This window comes from Belonocnema kinseyi, chromosome 9 (assembly GCF_010883055.1).
Source record: "Belonocnema kinseyi isolate 2016_QV_RU_SX_M_011 chromosome 9, B_treatae_v1, whole genome shotgun sequence".
Classification (NCBI taxonomy): domain Eukaryota; kingdom Metazoa; phylum Arthropoda; class Insecta; order Hymenoptera; family Cynipidae; genus Belonocnema; species Belonocnema kinseyi.
This window is the reverse complement of record NC_046665.1, coordinates 35,145,442-35,157,968: the sequence shown is the minus strand read 5'-3', so window position 1 is coordinate 35,157,968 and position 12,527 is coordinate 35,145,442.

The following is a 12,527-nucleotide window of genomic DNA, read 5'->3' as shown; positions in this document are numbered from 1 at the left end:
AGAATTTCTAATTAAAATAAATTAAAATATATTTAAAATCATAAAAGTAAAAAAAAAACAATTGACAAATTAAAAAATACAAAAAAAAAATGCTTTTCAAAAGCATTCCCGTGATGAAAAGCGTGAGTAGGTACTCAGCCGAAACCAATGGAGAATGCTCATTGTTTTTTTCCATAAAAATCGAGATATCACTAATTTTCTTAGAAACTATCACTCGTAGAAAAAAATGTGTATTTTTGTAGGTTCTACAACTTTTATTGGAAACATTTTGCGAGATTTTGCATATTAACTGAGATAAACGCAAAAAACCATATTTTTATGGTTTTTTCGCAATTTCACCATGAAAATCGCCGAGTCGCCATTTTTCACTATCATTTTCGTAATCAGCGCGTCAAAATACATAAGTATACGCAGTGTGAAAGAAATCGTCACGTTCACCTATTCGGAACTGACCCAAATTGCTCACGAAAATTGTATAACAGGTTTTATAACATCAATTATAAAACTTTTCTATTATTACCTTATTTCCGTTCCCTAAAACTTATTTAGTTTATTCATACCCACTGCAATTAAATAGGGATAATATTTACTACTTTTTGCTTAGCAAGTATATATAACATAAACTCACATAACTACACTCAAATGCCGATAAAAGGAACCCTGGTTTACGAATTGCTAGAACTGCTAGCCCTCGCAGTTTCCCAGTGAGAGAGGAGCCTGGAGGAAACCATTCGGATTTTTTTTCGACGGTTTCATTAAAAAGAGCAACTCAAAAACTATTGAAAGGTGTAAAAACCTCGATTTCGATTTTTTTAGAGTAAGCCCCCTCTCTACCGCGCACGTCACATATAATCTCTATAATTCATGTAATAAACATCACGTTACGCGCCTAAGCTTTGCACTTCGCCCACATTTCTGCGCAAAGCTTCCAAAATTAAAGGTCAAATATCGACAACTTTAATTTGGTGATTGTGATTTCTCTTTTGTTAAAGCTTCTTCGGCTTAACTATCACATTCTCATCCCGTATCTCGTACTTCGCACTCGATATAAATCTCAAATAAATTTATTAGAAAAAAAAATTAAGTCAATTCCGATTATTGAGGTTCATTATTTATATCAATTGTTATAAACAATTTAGCAAAATAAATTACGAACAAACAATTATGTTAATAATGCTATATAAAGGTTTCTCAAAAATTTGGAACAATATTATGACACTGGTTGATCTGAATGATTGTTTATTAATAAATTTAGAGTCTAAACGATTTCCCTTTAAAAATATCAACTTTTTAACAACAATTTAAGAAGAGAGGTTTTTATTCTTTTGTAAGATTTCTTTTTCCTGTCGAGAGATCTATCCTCGATATAGACAGTGTACAAGTTTAAAATTTATCAGAGCAATATATTCTGAGGTAACACTGTGCAAATATGCCAATTTTGTTAACAAAAATAATTTTTTTATAATGCTGTACATTGCAAACGGTTCGTCGTACAAACAAAGTGCACGAGACAAAACAGTTTTATTTTCGGTTAGACACGCTAAAAATGATTTTATAATTTTTTTTTGTGAAGAAAGAATGAAATTTGTTTTTAAAAATTGTTTCAACAAAAATTGACCCAGATTTCGAAAACCTACCCAATATATTCGTAATCAGGGGCTCTTATTACCAATGTAAAAAGAGTAATCTCGGGGCTCTATTAGAGCATACAGAATTGTTAGTGGCTACCGGATTACTATCAAAAAATGAATAATAACAAACTTGTAGCTCTTTTTTGAGTGAACAACTTTCTTTATTAATTATTTTCATAGCTTATGTCGTTTTCACACAAATTTAAATGTTTTAGTTTTAATGTCATTTTTTATGATGAAAACAAATACTATACGCGTCCTATAAAACATATTAATAAATAACAAATTTATAGCACTTCTCTGGGTAAATACCTTTTGCCAATACATTATTTTTTTGTAACTTATGTCATTTTTACAAAAAAATTTATTTTTTATTTTGAATGTAATTTTATTACGATAAAGAAACTACGCGTCTTATCAAAAAATTAATAATAACTAACTTGTAGCTCTTTTTTGGGTAAACAGCTTTCTCTATTCATCTTTTTTCGTATTTTGCATAATTTTACAGCAAAATGCAATTTTTTGATTTTTTATTATATTTTTGATGGTTAAAACTAGAAGTATTGCTCAAAAAATACTGGTTAAGGAACTCAAAACATACTAATCGAAACATATTAATTACTAACAAGGCAGTTGCACTTTTAACGAAAAAGGTGATATTTTTACATAAAGACAAATTTTTAATAAAATATAGTTAAATTTTCAACCAAACAGGAGGATTTTTTAAAACAAAGTTGGTGATTTTTAAACAAAACGTTTGAACTATGTACCGAAAAATTGAATTCTTAAAAAAAAATGTAATACTAAACTTTTCAATCGAAAAATAATAAATTATATACACTAAATGACCATAGTTTAAATTGACGTTTTAGATCTTGAAGAAATGATAATATGGTGTTTCTGTGAATCTAAATACTTATTGTTATTAACATTCGTCTCCTAAGTTTATAAAACGTAGTAAATTTCCATTGAATCATAGCAAATCTCGCGGTATCTTATTACTTTGGTGGAGGAGGGGTTTAAAATGCCACAAAAATACTTTAAATAATTTGTGGATGACCTCTGATTTGTTTATCTCTTTCTTATTATTTCACTTATTTATGATTATCACGTTTAATATTCATACTATATTACAAGTAATACTGTTATAATTATATCAGTAATGGAACATACATGTTTTTACATTTAACGTACTAGGTATTATCGTCAGCACTACTATCTGTCCCAAAAATATAGGCACTTGAGATATTGGCATTTGACTGTTTAAAAAATTATTTTCTTCTGGGAAAAATACAAAATGTTTTGCGATAATCGATGCAATTCTATCCCTTTTTTTGCATCAGGACTTACGGACTGTGTAAACAGCCTGAGTACGAGAGAAGGTCGTATTGCAAGCGTAACCGTAGCGCCAGCAAAGTGCCCTACTGAGAATGCGGTTGCCTCAACTTATTAACAAATGATTATTTTTGGCTCTAAATTTCACCATTGTGTACAGAAAGGATCAAAGAGCCCATATATTTTTTTCCGAATTTTCATAATTTATTTTCAGTGACTTAGATCTATTCAAAGTTGAGTAGTCGGAGATGACAATATGATTATGGTACTATTTTCACCTTTCATTAGCCAGGAAATAATCGCTAATCAGCAGAACATTTTGAAATTCTGTATGAGTATTGCCAAAACCTTCACCCGTGACACGCATATTGTTTCATATTTTTTAAATATTTTTCTCCTGAAATTTTCATGAAAATCTGTACAAAAATCGAGGTGCCTCTATTTTTTGGACAGATAGTAGATAGTGCTGACAAACAAATCTTTACGGTCAAGTAAGGGCGAACTGGACTACCGGGCAACCGTGAAAATACCCGGTGGGCCCCCAGAAAGTATCACTTACTACTCAATCATGCCACAAATCATGCGATTTCGGTGTCCTTTTTCTCAAAGACCCGAGGGCATTTTGACACGCAGTTCGCCCCTTCGATCAAGTATGTTTTAGTTTTGTGTTTGTTAGTGATTCGCAAACTTAAAAATATATTAAGAAATAGATAATTACGACCACGCACCACCCCCTCCCCCCACCTTTGTAAGGCAGCATAACAAAATATCACCCCCCCCCCCCCAGACTTTACGTGATTCATGCTCAGGCCATTACTCAAAATTTCTGATGAAATACATAAAATCTTTACACAAATTTGGACAACTTCTTCTAGTCTCATTGCTTGCTTATGATACGTGATGATAAACTACTATTCTTATTTGTAAATCGATATTAATAACATAGAAAATATGCATACATATACTTATAAGGATGAAAATAAAAAAATGAAAAATATCCGGTCCACAGAAAATACTGGCTTTCTTTCACCCAAGGAAAAATGAAAATTAAAGAATCTGACAATAACTGACTTGTTCTTTAATATCTTGTGCATTAATTATTACAAATGTATCCGGTATAAGAGAAAAATTATTTAATTAAATTCTTGAAATAAATATTAAATCGGTCATATATTTGCTATAACGAAAGCAAACAAGATATTTGCCTCGTTTATTAGAACGATAATGTTCTCGCTGTCACTCGGTCTGACACATTTCTTGATTGAAGAAGAGCATTCACCAGGTGGGTGTATCAACAAAATATTGTTTATCATAAACATTTTCTATCTTTAAAATGTTTTATCTGAAAAAGTAGGCATAAGTAACATTAACCTACAAGAGTGAAGTTAGTCACAAAGAGAGTTCTCATTATAATATTTCGATCAATTTTGAATTTAACATTTTTTTATTTATTGAAATATAGTTTATTATATTGCAAACAATAGCTCAAATAAATCCAAACAAATATTTCAAGCATCCGCTACTCTTTATATGAATTATACTTGCTATTTCAGCAATCTGAATTTTATTCCTAAAATAATATGAAAATAATTTCACTGTTTTTGTTAACATTATTTTTCTGAATTATTGTCCATCTTAGCTTAATTGCAAGTGTGACCCGCAAAATGATTCTTCAATTATTATATATAATTCTTATAAATAATTTTATGTGCCAAAACTTATGTTTATCATCTTCACATAGAACTTCACTGTAATATCAGACAATTGAGGGAATGTGATACTTACATTTTCCCCGGCTTTTTTCCACAAAAATGAAAATTTAAAAAAACTGAATTCGGAGATGCTATAAAATATCATAAGTTAAGTCGTTTTTCATCTCTGCCTTTCGGATAATCCGGAAATTATTTATGAAATAAACTTTTTTGATTGCCTGCAAACAAGGTTAGTTCCGGCAGATTAGTTACTATATTTATTTGTAAGTCCAAAGTTTTCGGCCAAAAATATTGTGTAGTTTGGAAGGAACTTTCGGATGAATTGTAACACACATAACCTCGAAATATACACGCACGTTGTTAGCAATATCAAAAATTTTTTGATAAAAAACACAAAAAAGTGTGTAGAGACGTCCGTTAGCATGTTCGCTATCATTTCCCAGATTTTGAAGGCAAAATCTTTCTTATCCTAGGGAAAAAAAGCCGGGGGAACCTAAAACTGGTAAAATCGACAATTTTCAAAGTATCACATGCCCTTAATTAACAGTTATAATTAAAAGAGGAAATGGGTCAATACGTATATTGCACATATGTATAATAATTTGTAAAATTGTCTTATAATAATTATTATCAATTTTTTTAATATCACAATTAAATTAATAACTTAGAAACCTAGTAAATTGGCGTGGATGCCTTATTATTCCGAATGTCTTTAATTTAAAAAAAAATACCTGACGGTCTTTGAAACGCATCAACTAAATTAGGAGATTGATACACGGACAAAATTAACATTGAATCAAAAAAATATAGGTGTGGATATAATATTTTTTGTAACAACCACCTCAATGGTAGACTTTAGTCGTAACGAAATCATTTGCAAGGTGCCGCATTGCAGTTGACGGTGCGAGAATAATCTCGATGCATGCGCACTTAGATATATGACGGAACCGAATGACCGAATGCTCGTTTGCGGAAGCGCGGCAGGGCCGCCTTGTACGTTGAAATGTCACGCGCAAATATCACAATGGCGGTTGATACCCCCCCCCCCACCCTCCTAGTAATCCGATTCTACAACGGGGCCCTGATTTAAAAGGCCAATTCCGAGTCTCGCAACAAGAGTTAGAGCCCCGGAAAGGCTCTTTTTGCGAGGTTGCACTGTAGTTGTTTTGCACACTGGTGGGTAACTTTACGCATGGACACTGCTACATACCCGAGTAAAAATGCTTCGAGTTGAGTTCGACTTGGTGATGCCTTGAGTTCATCTCCAAGACGAGAGGTCCTTTGTTTGTAAACAGGCAAATATTACAAATGAAAAAAATATATATTTAAACATGAACGATTTTGTAATTATAATATATAATTTATTTTTAAATGTTTCAAATTTCAATAAGTTTAATATATGGAACAATTTATTTTCGAATTTAATGCTTGTAAAGTTTTCAACTATTTTTAGACAAAGCACATATTTCTGAAATCGTAGAAATGTGCAGATCCCAAATATCCTATTTTCAAATCGTTAATTGCGAAATCATTTTTTTTTATTTCGTGATTCGGGGCCTTTGCTTAAGATGGTCTGTCACCTTGGGCCTATTTATGGCTACATTTTACTGGTTTATTCCTATCTATTTTAGCCAACAACCCCGGCAGATAGAGTCCCTGTACCCAGTAAAAAGGCTTGCATTAAAAAGTATTGAAAAATTTCATTTATTAAGTGGTAACGTGAAAAATATTGAATAATTCTGGATCCGATTTAGTCCTCCCGTTTTGAATATCCACGGGAGTTGAAGTTACTTCACAAATTGAATCCCTTTCTGTACCTAGCGCTGACAATATTTTGCTGAATACCACAAAGCAATCAAGAATTAGCAAAATTTTAATCCCTTTTAATTTAGAAAATTTTGGTACATTTATTTACTGTTCTTCGAATAATAATCAGGCAAAAAGCTTTTTAAAACATAGCGTCGGTCATTTTACGATGTCAGGATCAATTTCCACACAATAGGTTCTGGTGAAAAATAATTTTTTAAATTTTTTATCATGATTTTATATTTTTTCAATTGATAACATTTGGACAAAGTGAACATTTGACGATAAAGAAATGTACACGGAGAAAAAGATATCGCACAATGATATCGGAAAACCTCTATATTGCAAGAAAGCGCAATATGATAACGTACATTCAGGTCTCGGAGCTTTGTACGATATTATATTGCACTAATATCACAGAAAAAAATAAAGTTAAATTTTGTTGCTGTCTTCTGCTACGGCGTCCTTAGCAGAAATGGGAAAAAGGCAGAGTATGAGTCAGTTCGAGCTATAAATCGGGACACCAGATTTAAAACTATCACAGAAAAAATTAAAAATTTGCTGCAGGTAAGGCGTGCAACGATTAATGATTAAACATATTTTGGCGAAAGTTTAACTGAGGTTAGGAAAATAAGTTTGAACTCGTCGACTGCGTCGCGCTGAAGTAAGTACGTTTCGGTAAAACATGTAGAAGAAACAACAGGAAACACACAAAAAATTTGTTCTTACTGATATATTTCCTCCGAAATAAATTACATTATTTTAGACGAATTAGAACTTATTTAATACCATTTAGCGAAAGCGCGAAATGTAACTGACGGATGGGGATCTCCATTTCTTACGTTATAGATTGCACAATTATGCGGTATATAATGTAAAAACTTGCAATGTACGATATCACTATTCTGCGATATTATAATGCGATAATTACGATATATAGCGCAGGAATTACGATATATATTGTAATTTATGCGATATAGTTTTCTCAGTGTATTCTTACATACAATCCTACTAGATTTGGCAAATCTCATGCTTTTAGAGCGCGTTCTAATGCTTCAAACGAAAATTGTGTTTTTAATGTATTCGAGGTTACGTCTGACAGCTCCGATCGGCTTTCAAAGGGATTAAAATCTTATAATTTTCGCCGCCTAATGAGAATTTAAAAACTAAGGACAAAAACGGCATTCTTAGGGATTCAAATTTTCTAATAATTTTTAATGCCAGGCTTCTTACCGGGTAGGCAGTTTTAATGGCTCAGTTACGAGGGTAATAACGGAGGCTACATTTAGGAGCTTAAAATACAAAAATAACTTTTCTTTTAATTTTTAAAACACGGAATTAGAAAGTTGCAAAATTAGAATCTACGATTCTATACGATTACAAATGAAAATAGATAGTATTTTTAGATTCATTGTCAGGACTTTACCGCGCACACATAACCATATAAATAAATAAGTTGTCACAAATAAATATATGCATGTAAATAAATAAAACATTTTTAGTGTTAAATGGCATTAGTTTTATGCCTGACATTTTCGCCCGAGACGTTCCTGAGATTTCCTTTCGGTAGGGTCATGTTAAAAAAATTACCCTTTTTAGCAATCACCTGTTTTGCGCACTTATGTCACAAATAGCTATTATTGATTAAATTGCTTTTTCATCACATACATATTTCTATTTAAAGTGTATTTACTTCAATACTACTTTTAAAGTGGAACGATGGCGTAGGCGTTGGACCCACTCCGTCGGTTTGCGGGTTCGATTTCCGCCTTGCACTCTGGAAGAGCCTTGGCGGCCCATGCGCTGAACACTAGCCTATCAAGAGAGTTGTTCATCTCCGGAGTCGTGGGACCGGTACTTCTAGAGAAAAAGGTTCTCTAAGTACTTAAAGCTGTTGCTCTTGGTCGAATAGGTACAAGAAAAATGTAAACCCTTAGGGGACACATAAGAAGCTTCCATTCCATTCCTTACTACTTTAAAAAAATATTCTTAATATTTTAACCCATATGAACCATGATAAATTGCAGTGAAGTGCCGCCTATTACACTAGCAACCCGGCTGTGGCTTTTGACAAGGCCACCGAGTATGTATTCGGATTGCGAATAAAGGGTCCCTGTACCGAGGGTTTCTGTTGGATAAGGTTACATAACTTAATAAGCAGGCGCGAACAATGGTCCAGGGATGTGCCTAAAAGAAAACCCCTGGCCGAATCCTGAACTACCGTGATAAAAGCTGCATGTCACCAGGGAGTGGTGCTCGGTACGGTGTCTCTGGGATATCAGGTCGCCTCCTATAATATGCAGACGTTACCCCTTGAACGCGGTGCTTTGCTGGGGAAGACCGTACAGGTTCCTTGTTACTCGTGGCATAGAGCATGGAGAATAAAAATTTAGAAGAGGCTTTTGTTTTTGGTATTTAGTTTTTTTTACGGAGAAGCGGGATGAGAGCTTTAGAAGTGAGATGAGAATCCTTAAGAATGGTACAAAATGGTTAAAAAGTCTATGGATGAAAATGAACGATTTTTTGGGGACAAAAAGAAGCAGTAGTATATAGTTTATCATAGTTTGATAGTATTATTTTACCGAAAAGCTTGGCAAGAGCATCAACGAAGCTAAGAAGATATGTAGCTGGTTCGGAGAACAAGCTTACCAGTAAATAGAGCTGAATTTCTCTTTGGTAAAGAAGCTGAAAGGACTTCAAAATTTAGATCCAGCCGGACATTCTTGATATGAAAATCAAGGGTTTAGGGCAGACGAGGAGCGGTGACGTCCTTACAGAGGTGTGAAGCGAGGAACAGGACAGGTCCTATATGCGGGGAAAACGTATGCGAGCTCGTTCCTCGCACTGAAGTAGAGAACCTAAAGCTCAATGAGACGACGAATGAGTAAGAGATTAAGGACGCTTTGAAGAGAGACTTGGGGGAGAGCCGCTTGGAGAGGTGAAAGTCAGCATAACGAAAAAGAACCAAAGAGGAAGCGAATGCCTTTATGTAGCTGAGCAAGAAGCTAACCGTAAGGTTATTCCACACAGGACACCTGTAGGTGGGGTGGGTGTCCTGCAGAGTTAGAAAATAGAAGGCAGTGAAATGCACATTACAGTGCTACCTCTGCGATGTAAAGGTGGAAGAATCCGCAAAATCCATCTTCCGGGGATCATGAGGTGCCTTACGTATACAGGGAGGCAACACTGCTTCGGAGATCACAGATATGACAGCGAGAATCACTTATATTCAACCCAGATATCGAAGATCGACGAGTCCGTTGTAGTAGCGCGATAGTTCTGCTGAGGACGAGGCGTACATCATGGTTTGAACATAAAGGTGACCAAGCCCTAGTTGGAAGAGCCACATCAGTAGAAATATATGAGCAGGAGCCCTAGAAGTTAAGAAAACTGCACCCCCAGAAATCACCTGCCAAGAATGAAAGGATGATGGCTTGTAGTAGCTGGAAAGTCCACACGCTCCAAAAGTGCGGATCCACCAGAATGTATGCATAATTTGTAACCGTTCCTACAAAAAAATCATATCAGCAAAAATTCGACAATTATCTACAGTTGCATACCTACAACTGTAAAATTTTATTCAATTGTAAAGTTCTGAAATATTTATAAATAATAAAAAGCAACACCTTTTACTGTACATGCTTGCCAAAATTGTATACAAAAAGAATCAATTCACAATATGTACATTTTTTGCTAGTTTTCTTGTTAATTGAGATTATCTCCTGTTTATAATTTTTTACTCTAGGGTAGTCTGCCCTACTTGGTCACCACCTTTCCAATTTATTTTTCAATTTGCAGGAGTTTCGAGTCGACACCTCTATTGAATATGATTCTGTGTATGAGACTGTATGTAATATGTGTCGAGTATAAGTCTATCTCTATTTTTTGCCATTTGGAATTATCGTATTTTGATAAAGAATACAACTCTATACCATTTGCTTAAATATCAGACAATTTTGTGAGATACTAAGGGAGCAAAAATAAAAAGATTTAATAAGGCTTTTCAGTTAATTTCCGTGCATGATGAGTCTATGTGCATTCTCATACATATTCGACAACCTAAGAAAAAGAAAGAAAATTGAGAAAGATTTAGAATATTTGGCAGAAAAGCAAGTTATTTTAAAATTGTTGTCAAGAACTATATTGTTTTTTCATTAAATAAGAAAGCTCGCTTTTAATGTAATATTGGCAACCGTGTATGTGTCGATGGTGTCCTGTTTGCACCCATGTGGCATCTGGAGGTAATGTTCACGATGTGCGAAGCAGTGATCCCAGATCTGAAACGAGACGTGTTCCAATCCTATGACACGTCTATGTCCGTGTGAATATGGTAGGAGACGATATAAATGCCTGGGTTGCGCGCGCAACCCATTTCTCCTCTTCTGAATTTGAAAACTCGAAGGCACACGATTGCCGGTCGGAACACTTCGGCGGTTCTATTTATATCTCTACCTGCTTTGAAATAAAATGAAGAGATCGGGATTTTAATATTTCCAGATTTCGGTGCTGGGCTGGCAATTCTCATGATTTGAATACTTCGCGCGCCTCTTTAATGCGCTATATCGAGGTTACGTTACTTCAAGTATAAAATATAAATGATATAAATATTAATACTATTATATATATATTATATTATATTATATGTTATATTATAATAGTCTTATTTAAATCTTAATCCGTATTTGAAAGAAATAAAAGAAATTGGTGATTTTGGAATTCATCTCGTTTGGATAAAAACTCAATTATTTGACTGAAAAATTAATTATTTTGTTAAAAATGTAACTATTTTGTAAGAAAAGTCCTCTTTTCTCTAGTTGAGAATTTAACTATTTGGTTGAAAGTTTAAATCTTTCATTGAAAACTCATATTTTTCGCTTAAGAAATTCAACTTTTTGTGGATAATTCGTCTTTTTGACTTTAAAATTAAATAATTTCTTTGAAAATTCATGTATTTTGTTTGAAATTTGTCTTTTTTTGTAGATCATTAATGTTCTTGGTCGAAAATTCATGTTATTGGTTGACAATTCAACGACTTTGTTGAAAATAAATTTTTTCCGTTAAAAATGATTTATCTTTATCTGAAAATGTAACTATTATAGGATTGATTAAAAATTAATCGTATATATTGGGTAAGTTTGAAAACCGTTTTTTTTTTTTTTATAGAACATTAATCTTCTTGGTCAAAAATTCATCTTTTCCCTTGAAAATTTAAAAATTTTGTTGAAAATTCGTTTTTTTCCTTGTTCAATTCAATTTTTTATCACAGCTTTTATCTGGAAATTGAACTATTCCATTTTTGGTTAAAATGTATCCTGTAAATTGTATTAGTTAAAACACCAATTATTTGTTAGAAAATTAATTTATTTGTTTTCGATTATGATTGAAATATTATTTCAGTCTAAAAATTTTTATTTTTAACCCACTTAATTTGAAATTTTTTAATTAAAAAAAGAAAGTTTCCTTAATTATCAGCAATATTTGACCATTCATTTAAAACAATCCATGACAAAAAACTGTTAAAAACTATACAAATTTGAACAGAATGGTTCGAAAAAGAAAGCCTTGAATTGTTAAATTTGTAATGAGCTGAATTTTAAGTTTAAACGCTACAATTTAATTTAAAAAAAGATTCAGAATTAATTGAAAACTTGAAATTATTTTAAATAATTTGAAACACGATTTAGACTTTTGCAGATTTAAAAAAAAGAAAAGCTTTTTGAGAATTGTACAGTATTTAAAAAGAATAACAAAAATTATTGTGATCGCTAAGAACATTGAAAATAATTTTTTATTATGACAAATAAATTTTAAGTCAGTATTTGAAAACATTTTAAAAATTAAAAAAAAAGAATCCGGAAGATTTTAAGGAAATTTTTTTATTTTGCAGTTTTTTTAATTTTAGGAAACAATCTAATTAACAAAATTTATCAATTTTCAAACGAAAAGTTTACTTTTTAACAAATTAAATTAATTTTCTATCAAATAATTGGTGTTTTAACTAATACAATGTACAGGATAAAGTTTCAACCAAAAATTGAATAGT